The sequence below is a fragment of the Magnolia sinica genome, chromosome 1 (assembly GCF_029962835.1).
Source record: "Magnolia sinica isolate HGM2019 chromosome 1, MsV1, whole genome shotgun sequence".
In the NCBI taxonomy this organism is placed as follows: Eukaryota; Viridiplantae; Streptophyta; class Magnoliopsida; order Magnoliales; family Magnoliaceae; genus Magnolia; species Magnolia sinica.
The window spans coordinates 80,464,968-80,484,244 of NC_080573.1; positions in this window are offsets into that span (position 1 = coordinate 80,464,968).

Here is a 19,277-nt window from a genome sequence, read left to right on the forward strand (position 1 = left end):
CTACGACTAAGGGGGCATGCATTTAAATTGTGTTCAATTCTAGTCTAGATGCGATAGCAGAATATATGAAAGATAAAGTTACACTAGAATCAAACAAAGTGAGTACAGGGGTACCGTTAGTGTGGGCGGTACCGTGAATGGTTTAGAGAGGGTCCTCTTCAGTTTCCGTAGTGAAAACTGCATACATTCGCGCCGGGGGAACCCTTTACTGAGTCAGAGGTCCTTGTCTGGGTTGCTGGGGCCTAGGTGCTGCCTTGACTACTGCCCGGTTCTGCTGGGGGTGGTTCGCTGGCGGCGCATTGCCCTCATCGGCTATCATCCTGTAGCAATATCGGGCAGTGTGGCCATCCCGTTTGTAGTACTCACAGTACTTCCTTGGGGGCGCGGATGGGGTGCCTACAGGCTAGATACTGAACCTCCCTACTGGAACTGGCAGAGCAGGAGGAGCCTGTCTCGGTCTGATCGCGGCGTCTCAAATTAGGGGGGGGGGGGGTGACCTGATAGTGCGCTCGAAGTCCTTCTATACCCTCATCACCTTATCCACCAATTCCAGAAAATCCCTAAAATCTCATGCACACAACCGCAACTATATCCTAGGCTTAAGCCCCTCCTTAAACTTTTGTAGCTTATACTCTTCGTCCTCGAGGGCCTTAGGCACGTATCGGGAGAGCTTGTCGAACCGCGCCTCATACTGGAGATAGTCATTCCTGCATGATCGTGGGAAATATTTCTCCAGGAACTTCGTCATGAAGCTGGCCCATGTCTAAATGTACCCAGTTGGCACGCTTCGCCGGACACCCTGCCACCAGTTCTCGTCCTCTCCTTCTAGTAGATACGTGGCCACATTGACCATCTGAGCGTCCAAGCACTCCAATGGCCTCATCCTCTTGGCAATCCCCGCCAACCAATGTTCCGCCTGAACTGGATCTGACACTCCTTTAAACGTCAGTGGCTGGAGCCTCTGAAACCGCTCGAAAATGTCTGCGCCGGTGACATCTCTATCTCGGGATGCCGCCCAATGGTCCTTATCTCGAAGAGTCTCCATCATCAGCGCATGCACGTCTTGGTACTGCTTCATGGCTGCGACCATCTATGTGAAGGTTGCGAAAGTCACGGCACCTGTCTATGAATCTGCAGGTGCATCAGTTAAAGCATCCTTTGCTTGAAGTACTGTGAGGGCAACCCTGATGGGATAACCTAGGGGAGGAGAGTCTCCTACAGCTTCAGACTCCATGTCCCGGTTTGCCACTCCAGGCGGGAGCCCTGGTGTGTACACGGGACTGCGCTCTTACTGGCGCCCTGTCGGTGGAAGGGGGTGGATATCAATCGTGTGGGCCCGCTGCGATCATAGTACGGGTGGCATGGTTCCTGTGAGGTCAGAAATTTATGGGTCAGGTATTAGGAAAACATAATTTTTGTCAAATAACGAAACAATGCAAAGGTTAGGGGTCTGCTATGTTGCTTGCCGAATTCGCGTCATGGTGAGCATTCGCCTTTTCAGGGCATACAAATTTAGTTCCTAAGCCTAACCAATACTCTTGGTTGTAATTTAAGGGGACTAAGGTTTCTGTTTTTAGATTTAGACAACTAGCTTAATGTTTCCTAAGGAATCCTAAGTTCTTATCTAGGGAACCTAAGACTTCAATTCATACTATAAATTCCTCCTAGATAGTGGAAATTTCTTCATAAGTTCAATTGTGTTATTCTACCAATATTTGAGGGGGCATAAGTATTCTGTTTCTATGTTTGTTCATCTTAGCTACTTCCTAAGGGAAAATTTCTAAGTTTCACGTAAGTTAATCCCTTAAGGATTTTATAAGTTGATCCCATACCTGGCTATCTCAGACTCCGCTTTGATACCAACTTGTAATGTCCCAATTTTCAGAACCCGAGTATACAACATGTTTCCTGAAAGCCCGGGAGTTAATAGATCATCAAGTGGCAATCAATATAAAATAAAAGTGCAAATAACAGAATTTAAGCATAGTATAAGTCCACTCAGCAGGGGACCTAAATACAAAACCTCAAGTTTTAAGTGTAATAAATAAATAACAACTAAATCCACTGGTTCAGCCCGAAGTATTCAGCCGCTTCCTGATTCGGCTCCTTCTCGTACAACTCTTCCTCCGCTGCAGCTGCAACAATCCCCAGATCCGCTGCGTATCTGTCCATACCTACACTTGTGTCCTTTGTATGATTGAACATTGATAAATAAGTGGCCAACTCAGTGTGATTTCCCCTCAAGATTACACATCGCTGCCTTAGACAAGTATAACATAAAACAACAAGACATATAAAACATGATAAGATGTAATCTTATTATATGCATGGATGTATGAGTGCACATCAACTAGGGATGGTCATCCAGTTAGCTTTTGGGCAAAACTCATGCATGTGGTCGGTCAACAACGAAAGTACATAGTACATGCGTAGGGCCAAACTCACTGAAAGTAGGTCGATAGTCAATGGTGTGGGAGTTAGCGAAACAATACCATGCTAAGGACACGTGCCACAACATCTAGAATTAGCCATATGTCATCCCCCGAATGCTATGTGTGCATGATTAGCCAAACTGTTATTAATCCATTTACAATCAGCAGGTTTAATGAAGCTCACGGTCACTACGGGGAGCTCATAGCCCAGCGTAGGCCGACGGCTTAGGCATAGTATCCCATGACCACCATCCCTGACCCACAAGTCTACTACCTTAGAGTGTGGATAGAACCCATTAACATGTGGCCAATCGACTCCCAATGTATGGGAAGCTACCATCGTATGCTCCATAGATGGTAAATCCCATGAATTAAACTGCCACTAATATAACCTCCATGTTAGGGGCCCGATTATATTGCAATCAATTTTGTTACACCCTAAGTACAGACTTTCTTTAAATTAAGGTTTCCTTAGAGAGATTTCAAGTCATATGTGTCTTGCAACCAACACCATAATATGAGAAGATGACATGGAGATTAAGTAGTGAACTACCTAAAGAAGGCATGATCAATAATTTAAGTATTCATATAATTCAGGGGTCATATGATCATAACTTATAAATTCCAAAGCATGCATTCAGGGTAGCTATCCAAGTGTTTCGGGCGTTGAGTAACCGGTCAAGCAAATTTAATAAATTCTAAAACATGTACTTAAACTAACTAATCAAATATTTTCATCAATTTAGGACATGTATTTATTTTAAACCTATTGAGTATTAAATCAATTATAAGGCATTTGTTAAGTAAACTCATCAAGTATTCTAAGTAATCCTAAGACATTAGTTAAGTAAAATAATCAAGTATTCTAACTAACTCTATGACACTTATCTAACCAAGCATTATAATCAATTCCAAGACATGTGTTTAAGAGCTAATCAGATGATCAAATCACTTCTAAGACATGAATTCAAGTAAGCTAACCATCAATCAAATCACTTATACGGTATGTATTCAAGTAAACTACCGTATGATTAACCACTCATGGTTCATCGTTCGTAGTTATAATAAAAGCTATCCTTAACATAGTTTGGGGATGGAAAGCCCAAGGGGAGAAGTCATCACCTTATAGGGTTGTATTATCATCCTTGATCCACGTTCCCGTGTATACCTTGTGGCCCAAATCACACAAGTAACCTCTTAAGGTTATAGTCTGTATTAGTCAAATATCCCTAAGGTCAATACATTGAAGTTATGTGGGTTTGAAAGGTCCCATGGATAAGGCTATTTGGGCCTGCATCAGATTCACTAGGCCTACCAGATTTTGGTCCAACAAGTGGCCCAAATTGGGCTTAGAATCCACCCAAAATTGAGGCCTGAATTGGGCCCAGTCTGTTAGGCCCCAAACGAGCCCAAAATTGGGATGGGCTGACCGCCTTAGGCCTAACAATGGTTGGCCCATCTGAACCCATGGGTCCGCATCATGTTTGATTGTGGCCCACCTGCACCATGCAGGGTGCGGCCCACCTGCCTTATGTAGGGCATGGGCCACCTACGTTGTGCAGGGTGGGGCCCACCTGCGATGTGCAAGGCTTGGATTTTAAATAGGCCCACTGCCTGATTCTAGCTCAGTTTTTGGCCCAGCTGAAGGCCTATTTTCATCATTCTCACGGCCCATCTGAGAGGCCTTTATTCATCATTTTCATGGCCCATCTGAGAGATGTTTCAGCTCCAATTGTGGCCTAGTTGAAACCTGATTTTTGCTCAGATTTATGGCCCATTTAAAGGACCGTTTCAGTCCAGATCCACAGACTAACTATGGCTTTCTTCAACCCAGTTACAAGGCTTGTCTTGAAGCCATTTTCAGCCCACCCTTCTGGACTGTTTTCAGTCTAGAACATGGGATGGTTTGGCCCACCATCCAGTACATCTTGTGGCTACGACACAACAAACGAACAGCCCAAAAAAGAGCTCGTTCCTGCAAGTTCTGCCCATACATTAGATGGTTACAATCAGCATTCACCGTTGCAGGTGTGCAAAGTTTCATTACCACCTACTGATGCTGAACCTAGGCTGACCCATTATGCCTATAGGAAGTTTGGCTTGACACAGAGCTTGTGGTTGAGTCAGGCCCTGATTAGCGACTGGTTTGGATCCAAGTCATTGCGATATGAGCGGGCTGGATGACATATGAACATGATGGTGGGCATTCCTTAAATGATCCTAGCCATCTGATGAGATGAGCACTGATGATTAGTGAACTATCATCATCTGAAGTTAATGGAGGCAGGGCGCTCGACCCAACGTTACTAACAGAGTTCGGCCCACTACATGACTTCCAATCCTAACCGACCAGAACTCCCACAGCAATGTGCTATTGGATGAAGGAAAAATAATGGGAGTTAGACCGTTACCTGGGCTGCTCTAATGCGGGTTGAGTCAGCTCAACTCAATTGCAGTTATAGCGATGAACACCTGCGGATGTCGATTTAGAGTTGGCAAGGTGCTATGGTTTTTTTTATTATAAAAAAACTGACCAAGGCAACTCAAGGCCTTTACTTGAGGGATTCCTGGTCTTGGGACTCAGTGAGACAGCCGCCTAACTCTCCTGAGTGGTTGAAAATGACCCAAGTTGAGTTAAAGATGGGCCGAGTCGAGTTGAGTAACTGCTGACTCGCTTCTCCCTCTCACACTCTACTATTCTCTCTCTTCTATCTTTCTTTCTCTCTTTCCTTCTCTCCCTCTCTGGTGCGAATCCCAATGCACCCTAATGACTTTTATAGCTGAGAGAGAACTCCAACACATCTCAACCAAAGGCTAAGATCAAAACACCGTTTGCAACAGCCATAGTTGGGGAACCGCTATCCATGGGGTCCATCCAACCCTGGGGATGGATTCCCACTATCATGGCTCACCAGGAAAGTAAATTTTTAGCCCTGATGGGGCCCATCTCGTGATTGTGGGTTGGGTGCTTCAACGGGGAAGATGAGAGAGCCATCAATGACAACTTCTTATCTATAATACTTTCTTAAGATCTGGTCCATTTGAACAAACCAGATGAAGCCTCTGATCAGCGTAGGGCCCACTTTTTAGGCCATTCGGGTGAGTTTCGAAATATCTCACAAGAAACTCCTCATCTCGCCAATTTCTCGTGAGATGAGATGACTCACACCTACAACTCGCGTCGCCTTAAAGTGAGGGGTTGGGATAGCTCCACGTGGCCCAGGGAAGGGCCTGGATCATGCCAACACCCATTTCCCGAAAGGGAAATGTCTCCTTTTGCTTTATTTGCTTTAGAAGGTTGTCCTACCATTTTTGGCAATGGGAGAGCGTTCTCTCTAACGAACTAGGGGATGGCTGGCATTGCATGGCCACACTGATCCTGGACCGCCCATGTGACTCCTTGTTGGCCCACCATCCGATGATCTTAGCCATTTATATTGTTTTGATCTGTTCTGATCCCAAATCCACGTCCCTTTTCATCAGACCATAAGAGTTTGCTTGTTCAGGCCCCACAAGTCTGATGGACGGTTCAGATCGATCAGTTAATGGATGAGGTGGGCCACCTTGGAAGCTGACGTCCATCCCTTTTTTGAAAATGTCGTTGGTGGTAGGAAAATTCAAATTTCCCTTCAAAGGGTCGGGTCAACACTGGTCAAACCGGCTGATCCGTCCCGTGCACTTCGTGCGCGGATGCACTTGGTGCACTCACACTTTGTGTGGGGTCCACTGTGATGTTCGTGATAAATCCACCCCATCCATTCATCTTGGGAGCCCCCCTCTAAGGGTCCTGGCCTAGTATGGGGCAAATGTGAGGCCCAGGTGGGTTGTATCACACATCCCAGTGCATGTTTGGTCAATGCACACTAACTTGGTGGATAGATTGGCTTGAAAATGGGTTTCGACGGTTAAATGGGGGTTTAGGGCACGGTGAATGCTTGGTTGGCTACTAACTAACCCTCAAGAGTTGATCGTAGGTGCATTGTCCCAATATAATTCGATTAAGTGATTTATAAGCTGATTTAATTTGAGGCGTTTAGTTAAGTTTACCTTCCTAACTGATGTAGGGTTCAACTCATCTCCTAGGGCCTCTGATGGACAACTTCAATGATGACTAGATGTCCCATCCTGCATTCGTTGAATTTAGGTTATTTTTTAGTTGAGTTTGAAGTCCCATTGTTATGGATTTAAATGGTAACACTCGCGTACTAGAAGTGTGGGGTGTTACAGCGCCGCACAACCAAACGTTTGTAAAAACTTATTTTTCTTGAGTTATTCTTCTCCTCTTTGATTTTTTATGCCTCAGATGCCGCCTTGATCTTTCATTTCTGATTTTCCATCTTCAAAATGAAATGGAGGATCAATCCTTAAAAAAATTTCATTTTGTTTCTTCTTTGCACGCAACCACTGCTCATTACGTGGTTGGATTCACATAATAGACCCAGGTCCAAATCAGTATATAAGCAAGAGTTGTCTTCATTCCGTCTATTTGGAATTCTCGTCCAGTCTCCTTTGCACGCTAATTTTTTCCACATAATGTTTCCTTGAGCATAACACATCTCAGCGCACAATGAAACTCTGTGCACAACGCATCTTAACACATAACAAAAATCTACACGCAATGCATCCCAGTGCACAACGGAACTCTGCATGCAACAATTTGTGCACAATCAGAACTCTGCGCACAACAAACTCTACGCGTAATTAGAACTTCCTGTTCAGAAAATTTTCTAAGTGTTTGAACTCCACTGAATTTTCTTTGACCTTTTAATGGCTCGTTCTAAAAGACCACATCCTCCTCATGATGAAAACATTGCTGGATCTTCAAATCCTCCAACATCCATCGAAGACCGTCCTTAGAAAAGAACTTGATCAACTGAAGATTATTCTTCTTTCTTCAAAATACCAGATCCACCAATTGTTAATTTTACTAATCGTATTCAACTTCTTGCTGACCTCATTCGTCATGCTGTATTAATGAGACGATTTGAGGGACCACCAATAGAGGGTCATGAATCTGATTGGGAGAACTAGTTGAAGTCTGCTGCTAACTTCCATACCGACAGTTTCTTATAAGGACGAGACTGTCATTATCCCATTGAGCCTTCATCGTCTGCTCTCTATGGTCCAAAGTGAACCCTTTGATCACATGACATAAAATGACTATTATATGTTGCGATTTGGGTTATAAAAGAGCCAAAGATTCTGGAGGGTTTTCTCATAGAGAAAGGTCTTGGACAGAAGACTGGACAAATATCGTACATGCGCTTCTTTACTCCATGTTATAATCCTCATACTTCGTATCCCACGTACTACTTTGAGACCATTTAGCAACGCTTTCATGATAGACATTCTCTATGGAGTAAAGATGAATTCAGAACACGCGGTCTTCTCTCCCATCGTCAGTTCTATAGTTCATGGGTCAAGGCCATTCTTTAGAAATATAAAGAAGTCCCTGGTATAATGAATTTATACGTTGTCATAGAAGCTACTTTTGATTTCTTTCATACAGACACCATGATTTATAAAGGATTTCTGAAATACTAGTCCTCTACGACAAACTCTTTCCGCCTACCGATTGGTGAAGTGAACATTACTCTATGGGATCTTCACCGAATGGCTGTTCTTCCCATTACAGGATATTTTCTTGATGAATATATCCCTACAAACACGGAATTTGTTTATTTTGATGCTGGAAGAGATCCTCACATTTATGCTTCTACCATCGAACTCTTTAGAGAGATGTCTCATTTTCTAGATGTTCATAAAATATCTTCGCTTCAGTGGCTTGCACATTTCACGAGATACTTGCAGTATATTCTTTTGATATTCCTTTCCCTTTCCTTTTCTCCTTTTTTTTTTCTTTTTTACACACACACACACAAATATATACATACACACACACACACACACACACACACACACACACACACACACATTTTCTCATACTCTTTCTTTCAGATTTTCTGGAAGTCATCCTCTGAAATTGGAATCTGCTCGACGAAAGATAAGAGGTCCTGCTATATTTAGTCCTGAAACTGAACTAGCCACCTTTCTAGCATATTGGCTAAGTTTAGTTATTTTGCCAAGTTTAAAATGGTTGAACTCTGTTCATCCTACTTTGTTTGTTGCTTTTAGAGCTATGGAAGAAGGCAAGAAGAAGTATTCTTTGGTTCCACCTATTCTATGATCCCTATATAGAGCTTTTGGAAATATTGCGGCGCACTGCTCAAGCCTAGTGATTGGAGCTTCATCTTCCTTTACATGGCATTAATTTTCTGGATGGCTAGGAATATATTTTCCATGGACATACAATGATCCTAAGAAGGCCTATGTCAATCCTGAGAGTCCTCCTCTATACCATTATCTCAAGCGAAAAATGGTGAAGAAAACTTACAATTGGGTTGTTGACAAAATTAAGAGTATGGAGTCTATCGACTTCTTTCCATTTTATCTAACTTATCAAGCTGAAGATAGGCAGGTTGAAGATAATAATGACCTAGAACTTATTGAAAGAACTTTTCTGATTTGCATCAGATCTTGGAGTCTACCTCTTCAAGAAGGAAGTGAATTTTGGAGAGAGCCCTACTATCCCAGTAGGTTCGCAAGACAATTTGGTTATGATCAAACGGTGCCACAGGCAGGAGAAGAAGTCACTCGCATAATGTGAAGCTATGGAGTAGGTCTATATAATTAGGCCTTGATATGGAAACAACTCCTAGCTATAAATTTCGGTTCTTGCTTCATTCTTCCTAGTTTTAACCACCAAGTGTTGGCTTCATATTCTTGGATGCGTTGGTGGTTGCATCAATATTACTTGGTATGCAAATTTTTTCTAGTTGATCGTCATATCTGGATTCCTCCTCATAGATTGAGGAATTACAGAACAGAACAAGGAATAAGCTATTTTATCGAGAAAGATCACGTTACGACTCTTGGCCAACTTTGTCAAAGAATTTCTACAAAAGTGCCTCTCAGGGAAATAAAGCCACCCAATACACTTGAAGGTTGGATAGCCTTTGGATCTCCGATGGACCTTATAAAGTAAGTGGAGAGACAAACTACTCCTGCCAATGAATTTAAAACTCTTGGTGCTATTCTTTCTTCTCCTACTCGAGAAACAGAAGACCAAACTGTAGTTGCGGCTTCTCCTTTTATGGATCGAGCTGCGACTGTAACTTCTCTTACTGTGGGTCGAGTTGCGACTGCAACTTCTCCTAATGTGGATCAAGCTATGACTGTAGCTTCTCCAATGACTCGCTCATGAGATAAATCCTTGTCCCCTCAGGTCCAAGCTTTATGGGTTTCTCCTCCTGACAACGTTCGCCTTTTTCCTATTAAAGCTGGTCCTTTTCCTATAGGCAAATAAGCAGTCTCTAAAGAGAGTTCATCAGAATATTCAGCAGAAATTGAAATCTCTGATACCTCTTCTTCTACAAGTTTAACTGACGAAGGAAATCTTTTAATAGATGACAATCATGAAGAGGATGCAGAAGTGGATGTTGGTGAAGAAAGTGAGATTAGGGTTGATGTTCCGACCATTGAAATTCAGCCAGATCATCAAGATATTTCTTCTCCGATTAGGATGGCTTCTTTTAAAGAGGAACAACTTAACTATGGGAGTTCTAGCTGTTGGAGCATAAAAATTGGCAATTTTTAGACTACTCCAAAAATAGAAGGGTAAATCACCCATGGAAAGTTCACCAGTTTATGTATCGCCTCAGAGCGTATCACCTCAACTCATATCGCAGTCGGCCGAACTTTGTGGAAGCACTGAAGAAATAAACAAGACTCCCTTTTCAATAAGCCCTGTCACATTAGCATATTCTCACTCCACTCCGGTGACTGCTTCGTTAGGGAACGGAGAACCCACCGTATATATGGCCGGTACAAGTAAAGATCCACCACCTACTACTGAAAATCATATGGTTGAAATGGCCCAAGCACAGAAAACACTGATCGAAGAATGCAGAAGCCTCCAAGAAGCTTTAGCTACTCTCGCACATAATGTAGCCCAGATAATTGCACCTCCGATGATGGCTACTATGAATGAACGAGAACATCAACCTGAAGGTTCTCAACCACCAAGAGCTGGATCACACGGATCAGCTCCCGTGGTGAGAGTAATAACCTAAGAGGAAGTATGGCAGGTGGTCACAGAAGCTGTTAGAGTAGAAAGGGAACGCGATAATGTAGGAAGGTTTCACTATCGGATGCCATATTCGAGAGAGGTAGAAGACATACCTTTTCCGGTTAACTTTAAGCATCCCGAATTTTAAAAATTCAGCAGGGATGGGTCCCCAGATGAACATTTGATGCATGTCACTACGTCCATGGGTAACTTCTCCACTATCCCTTAATATTGCCTGTGACTGTTTGAGTCTTCTCTAATAGGCAAGGCATTCCGATGGTATTCTGGTCTGGTGCCTAAATCAATACAAGCTTAGGAACAGATGTAGGATGCATTTATGTCGAATTTCTTTTTGTCAAATCATGATGTCAGTATTGTAGAGTTAGCATCCGTAAAGCAAAGAGAAAATGAACCTGTGGAGAAATTTATCAGTAGATGGAAGACTTTAGGAGCATCGTGTCGATAATTACCTGAAGAAAGAGAACATGTAAAAATGTATCTGAGCTCCATGGAGACATGGATCGCATTTGGACTCACCAGTGCTAACATAAGGACTTTTTAAGACTTGGCAACCAAAGTACATGCATTGGAAATGATGACTAAAAAGATGACAGCATTTCAAATCCGAACAGAAAAGGGAGGACCGAACAGGGCAATAGTAAATGCTGTCGATCAAGAGAAAAAGAAAAATATTTTTCACGACAAACGGGAAACAAGAAGAAGGGAAGATTTAGATCAACGAAGGGATTATAAAAATGATAAACGACCGTGGTCATATGATTCTCATAGAGAATATACTTTTGATAAAGAAGATGTGTTGCCAATGATGGAATGACTACTAGCCCCCGGAACTATGAGGTTACCTTCACCGGGATATCTAGAAGAGGTTGAAATGACTAAATAGAAGAATTACTATCATTACCATTGTTGGCTAAGGCATCATACAGAAGATTGTTTCACATTAAAAAAAAAATATTACATAGGATGATAAAACAAGGAGAAATAGTTCTGAAAAAGGAAGATGGACGACATAGGAAGGCAATTATAAATATGACATACGGAATTGAATTGTCAGAATCTTCTGTCAGAAAAGTCAGCCTGAAAGACCTAACTTCTACATATCGCCAAAAGGATGAACTAGTTAAAGAATCCATTAGGCAGGAGAGAATTTTGGGGACATCCGCATTCGAAGAAGATGACATGCTTTGTATGATGAACCGACTGCTAATAATAAATAAAATCAATCTACCATAGCCTAAATGCCTGAATGGAAAGAATACATCAATCCAAAAGGTGGACACAATTTTGGTTGCGAAGAATATCGACATGATACTTCCAAACCAAAAGGGGGCAAGATAGGTGAATAAAAAGAAAAGCTACAAAAGTCAGAACTCTATATTTCTCCTTGTGTATGAATAAAAATGCAAATTTCCAAAGCATATCAAGTTCAGGCGAATTAATGAAAAGAGCCAATGATGATCACCAAATGAAAAGTGCCAATGATTATTGTCAAATCGTCAAAAGCCGTCATCGCCATTGCTATATTGCTGACACAAGGGGTCATTTTATTATTCAAATTTATCAAAATTAATAGCACTGTCAATCTGATACACTATTCTAACTATAAAATTTTGTTTTATATCATTAGCAAGGGCGATATATTAATTTTGATTTATTACCTTTAATAGGGCCTACAAAGCCAGTTGCATATAAATATGATCGGCAATGGCAATTTATCATCTACGTCAGTGGAATAAGCTTATGAAGACAACCATGTACAAGTCCCACAACGATGGTGGTGATTCACCATATACGGTAGCAAAATTTAGCCTATGAAGCCAACTACATATAAGACTTATCATCATTGGCGACGGTGATACAATGAGATTATTTGAGTACTAGTGAGTAGCCTATGCCCTAAAAAGCCCATAAAGTGCATCATGTGCACCCATGCGGGTAGTTGATGAAGCAATCATGTAAGACCTATGCCGTCTATACAGTTTTCGACAGCGTCACGAGGGCTAACGAGAAAATTCCCTCTCATGAATGGGTCCGACCTTGCAGACGAAGAAAAAGTGAGTCTCTGAAGTAAGATGACTCCCCAGATCCTTGGCTTTGTTTCAGTAGTAACACATGAGGACAGGTCTCTAAAGCAAGATGACCCCTTATTGATGGACTAGCGGCCCTGGATTTAGTATCCGAAGGTAGCCTTATGCACCTTGTGAACTCAAAAGAGAGTTATTGTGGTCAACCTTGTGCGTAAAACCTACCGAGTTCAATGCCCCGATAGTTTTACTGGGCCTCTCTGATGGATCGCGGTTTATGAACTCCCCAGCCGCGATAAGTCTAGCGAATTCATAAGAGTTACAGAGACCATTGGCGTAAGACCCGACTCCAACCACTTATGAGTCTAAAAACTGTGATTGCTCCAACTACTCATGAGCTTAAACTGTGTGTGAAACTAACTGAGACCGAAATTTAGCACCATCCATGAAAAATAACATTATGTAGACAACATCATGCTCATGCTAACAATCATCATACAAAAGCATGTTTGTAAGAATCAATTATTCCTCATGCATCCATAAAATTTCTGAATTATCAAAATTCATTCATGATGTTAAAGGACAAAGTATGAAAGTGACAATAGGCATAAAAAGAAATTCATACATCCTCTAACACTCCTAATGTAAGCATGTATCATCAAAAATCCTCCTTTAATTGCACTTCTATAGCTACAACATCGATGATAAGCTTAACTTGGTCAGGAACGTCAGTTAGTTCTTGCCCCAGAGAAACTATTGGGGCTTCCCCGTTTGAAATCTCTGATCGTTCCAAATCACCTATTCGCCTATTGACCTCAATGTCTGCTTTAAGCTTGTTGTTCCTCAAATTGGCTTCACATTGTTGGGACTCCAAATTAGAGATTTATTGTTTAAGGCTCAAAATCTTCTCACTTATGAGTGTCGAAGAATGCTTGGAAGCTCTCACCTGCTCCTCGAGTGAGCTGAATTCTTTATCATACCCGAAGATTGTTGTTGCTGCCATGAAAACTTTGTCTTTAAGATGCAATAACTCTTTTTGGCGAGCAAGAATCTAAGGAGTGACAGTCATGTCTTGAGCAGCTCCCAATTTATGAAATGTCTCACAGAAATCAGAAAGAGATTCGCGCAAGGGAGAGATGTTGATCTTTGCTATCCTCGCAGCATTCTCTACGGATGCCAGTACTATTTCCAAATCCGACCACTGCGTGGAATCTTTATATATATATATATATCTGCTAATAGAGAAATTTTCAACAAAATCAGTGCAGGCGGAGGAATTTTCTCTAAAGATATTATATGGGAGACAGTAGCAACAGAGGTGGAACTTGTAGAACCGCTGGAAACAGGGCAAACTACAAAGTGTATAAGAAAGAAAGCATGAATCAGATGATGAATTGCGAAATATTATTGTGAAATAGGGGAGTGGAATGAAGTATACTTGTAGTCATCGAAATCATTGGAGCAGGGATTGTTGTTCCTATAGGTTTCATCTCTTTAGGAAGGGAACACTGGCCAGGCATGTCTGAAGCCATGTCAGTAAGAGATTGTGCCCTGGCTTTGTTGTTAGACACAACTGTAGTTGGAGTAGTGGTATCAATTGGTTCCATCAGAAAAACTATTCCACGAACCATTATGCTGGTTTTATTTAGGAGCTTAAGAGGAGCTCTAGCTTTTCTGGCAATGCACTTACCAGAAGAGGGAGCAGCCGAGATGGTTTGAGTCATATCTGTGGAAATCGGGAGAGTCTCTGGAACTGTTGTGACATTAGTCAGAGGATCCAAAAGCATTGTGCGTGGAAGGGGAGAATAATTGCTACTGAATGATATAGTCAGATCAGCACTGGGTGTATCTTTATACTCCCCATAGTCGAGAGGCTCTTCTTCATCTTCTTCGTTGATTCTCGTAGATGCGGTATGGTGAATAACATCTTCTTGAGGGAGCCCTTCATCAACTTCGATAGTTGTAACGATCTGTTCATCATCACCCACATCTACCTCTCCTTCCTCTACTTCTTCTCCTTCGTCTTCTTCTTCTTCATTTGTATTCAATTCATTCTCTTCCCTGAATCACTAGAAGATGACTCATTTCCATTAGAAGAAGAGCCACCAGAAGAGGACCCTTCATCTTCTCTCTTTGATGATGATGAAGATGATGATGATTCCAGGACTGGTTCTTCAATAATCACTTGTTTCCTCTTTTGTGAAGATTGTCTCTTCTCGGCAAGAATAGGATCTTCCGCAGCGACAATCTCAAGGGATGCGGAGGACCTAGCCCGAGTTTGTGATCTAGTAATAGGGGACGACGAGTCTCTGCAAGTAGACGATGGTCAAGGGATGGATGGAGGTACTGTTTGGAGTTCAGAGGGCCCAGTAGTCGTTGGAGTTATTTGTAGTTCAGAAGGTCTAGTAGCCACTGGAGTTGGAATGGGATCTGTTGGTGCAAGAACATGAGAAGTGTCGGCAGCATCTGTAATAGCATCTTCCCCACCAATATGCCTTCTTTGAGCCTTCAAGTATGTCAAGGGGAATCCATGGGCAATCCAACCCTCAAGGATGTTGGCAGGCTTAATTTCACGAATCAGTTCTTCGACAGAAATTTTCACACAGGCTTCACTAGGAGCGGGGGCACGGTCTCGTTCGATAGTGTGTCCTACTCCTTCCACAAGATTATGTTTGTCGATTCTAGGAGCAAGTGTCCAAATGGGAGAATCCACTGACATACAACAACGAATCAGGAGAGATTAGTGTGCCCACCATCTCATCCATGGATATGTCATGCGAACAAAACATCCAAAGCTGGGAATGATGAATCTTAAATTAATTTACATTGTAAGCAATTGTCTCAAAATCAATCGCTAATTGTAGAGACCTACACTGTAGCTTCTCATAGCACGGGTCACTACTTCAGGGTGCTCAGGAACAGTTTGATCATACCCAAATTATCGCGTGAACATACTTGGGTAGTAGGGCTCCCTCCAGAATTCACTACCTTCCTACAATGGAAGACTGTTGGACCCTATTGAAATAAAGAAAGCACACTCAGCAGGAGGAAGTTTCTCATCATCATAAGTCTCAATGAGAAAATGATATACAATATAATGAGAAAATGAGAATTGATAAAAGTTGATGGCTTCAATCAACTCGATCATGTCGATCACCCACTCATACGTTCTTTTCTGCATTACCCTCTTCTGATAATGACACAATGGAATTTGTGAAGGATGGATGTAGGCTTTCTCCGGATCATCATATATCCAAGGAAAGTAAACACCTAGCCACCCAGAAAATTAGTGCCATGGTGTGAACGTCGAGCTAATTCTGATGGATGGGTTCTGACAATGAGTGATAGTGTCGCCAAAAGCCCTATATAGTGAACAAAGAATAAGGGGCACCAATGAATATTTCTGACCCTCTGCTAGTCCTCCTGCAATAGCATATATGGAAGGTCTAATAGCATTGGCCCATTTGGAGCTTGGAAGTACAACGATGCTGTGCCAATATGTGAGGAACGCTGCCAGTTCACCCTTGGGTGTATATTTTGGAGGATACCTTATTCTGCGACGAGCGTTCTCCAAGTCATCAGAATGGCTTTTTTTTTTAAAAAAAAAAATCTGCAAAAGGAAGAAGAATAAGTAAGATGAGTATCGGTGAAATGCAAAAGATTATGACATGTAGCAAAGAATTATACCGTAGCTCTTGAGAAAAGTGAGCAGCCAGAGAAATTGAGGGATCTTCTTAATGTCAGGAAATTTGGACATTTCTCTAAACAGTTCGACTGAGGCATCAGATACTAATGCCTGCCTTTTGAAAGGCAAAAAATGAGAGAATTCTTCATTTGTATGGATGTATTCATCATAAAAGCGACCCATTATGGGGAGTCCCGCTATTCTGTGCAGCTCCCAAAGGGTGATGCTAACTTCACCTAGAGGCAAGTGAAAGGAATTGGTGGTAGGATACCAATAGTTAAGGAATCCCTTATAGACCATGCAGTCTTTGTGAAAGTACTCAGAAGTGGCTTCGATGGCACCGTAAAGGCCCACTGCTGTCATGTAACACCCCGTACTTTGCAGTACTCGAGTGTTACCATGTAACCTATCTTAATGAAAATACAAGCATAACTTAAGTGAACGCTCAAGTTCATTCTGGCTTAAATCTAGTCGTGGAGAACAATTCTCATTCGTATAACAAGCTATCCATCCGTTGTCATTCGAGAAGGGCCATCACATCGTTAGAGGGACTCTTAGGATTCTAATTTCATTAACAAAAAATTCTGACCATCTTAGATTCAGAACTTTTGATCATCGTGACGTCTGAATTTGGGCTAGGACAACCCACAATACATCGGTAAGGTCTAAAGTCAATCCACCTTGGGTTGAGCCTTAATTTATTACAATAGGTTTGCGCCTCGTGTAACAATCCAACTTGCAATCTAGGTTAGCTATCAGGTTATAAATGCAATTGTCAAAAGTTCCCTAAACTAGTACGGGAAACACTTATGATCAATTGTGGAATTATCCGATCATTAGATTGGTCGTCCAATTCAAAATATGTAATGTGTAATAATTATCTAACATACATAACTTATTTTATATATATATATATATATATATATATATATATATATATATATATATATATATATATATATATATATATATATTTAGAGGCATGCTCACCTGCGCACCTACGCACGTGCACACCTTTGCACACATGTCATGGGTGTCGAATCCAAACGGTCCATAAGATGCGGAATCCCATGAAACCTCAGGGGGTGAATTTTCACCCTGATCTAAGATTCTGGTGGGCCATAGCAAAGAGAAATTCAAATCAAGGGAAGAAACTGTTTGCATTTTTCATGGCCCACCGAAGTTTTGGTCCAAAGTAAAAAATGGTACCAAGGGGTTTTATGAGGTTCTGCTTCATGTGGACCGTTCAGATTTTTGAGACTCATCAGATATGATGAGTTCTCAAAAAAGTTCATATGTAGTCCGTGTGAACTACTTCGCAGGTGAGAGTTCCGCTTTATATATATATATATATATGTGTGTGTGTGTGTGTGTGTGTGTGTGTGTGTGTGTGTGTGTGTGTATGTATGTATGTATGTATTATGTAAGCAAACGATTTAATAATCATTTATAATAAATGAAATAATACAACATAAATATATACACTATGAAATGTTTTTATATACTTTGTAAAGATTTAAAATTTCATATTAAAATGACATGTAACTATAATCCATATTATGTGTATACACTTACAATATCATTAAAATAAAATTACAAATTATAGAATTTATAATACTTAAAAATAAAATATACTAGAAAAACTTATAATGAATAACATATTTCAAACAATTTAACAATTTATATAAAATTAAAACATAACACATATATAACCATATAAATAATATACAAATAATATATATTAATCTTTGCTAACTAATATTCATATAATTTATATATATTAACAATCAGTGATAATATAAATTATATATGAAAAAATATGTAAATGATGATGATAATAATAATAATAATAATAATAATAATAATATAAAATCTTGAGACAGATAGTCCTAATAACTTACAGAGCGGGACCCATAACAGAAAAAACATGCATATGTGAAAATAATAATAATAATGATAAAGTGAAATAAACAATGATAATAATAATAGTAATAAAATTAATATTAATATTAGTATTTGGATTAGCGGTATATTATAAAGGTCTTGAATGTACATGTGACCCAGTAAGACCTTTTTAACCATTGACGTTCAATTTCAGGAAGATCCGACCATTAGATCGACGGGAATTCACCGTTAGAACTAGTAATTTAAGTAGTATGGCTCACTAACATTGACGATTGGATGATCCTTGATCTAGGGTCATAAGGAAGCCTTATCAACCAAATGGACGGAGTGAATTTCACCAGAGCATCATGGTGGGCCCCACCTCGAAGCGCAAGTGCACAACAGGGATGTGCACTCGCCGTGCACTGGTTAGGGCAACTCGGTCAAGCACCGCTGACCCAAAAATTTCGTAAAAAGAGAGAATTTCTCTCTCTCTCTCTCTCTCTCTCTCTCTCTCTCTCTCTTTGGTTTGCACTAGCAAACGGACAAGACGTTGTAACGTCCCGAATTTTTGCCAACTTGGAGTTAGAAGTCCTTAGGCAATGAGTCTATCATAATACCTTATCGACTTCTCAAAACTCAAATCCTAAAGTCTCAAATCCCCTTGCAACCCATTTCCTTCAAAATCTCACATTTTACCACCTTATTCTTCAAAATTTTCCAAGTACTTTCATATTAGATACTAATCCTAAAGTTTAAATGATGAAGAACAATACTTAAACTAAAATTTTCTATAAATAGTAAATTGATAAATAAAATAAGGTTTTTGACCATTAAACTTATGAAATCTCATGAAATAAATAGGTTATTTGGATAGATCAGCTTCTCCTACCCCAAATTTAAATATGGCACGTCGCATAACTCATTTCGGATTGGAAGATATGCCCGTTTCAAGAAAATAAGTGGCAGAACCACCACTAGGCGAGTGCAGCGACACTGGCCGCCTCCACAGTAGGGTGTGGCGGCACCGCCTTGACCGCGGCACGCCGCCAATGCACCAAATTTCGGTGGACCCTCGCTGCAGTTTTCTACAGTTTTCGACC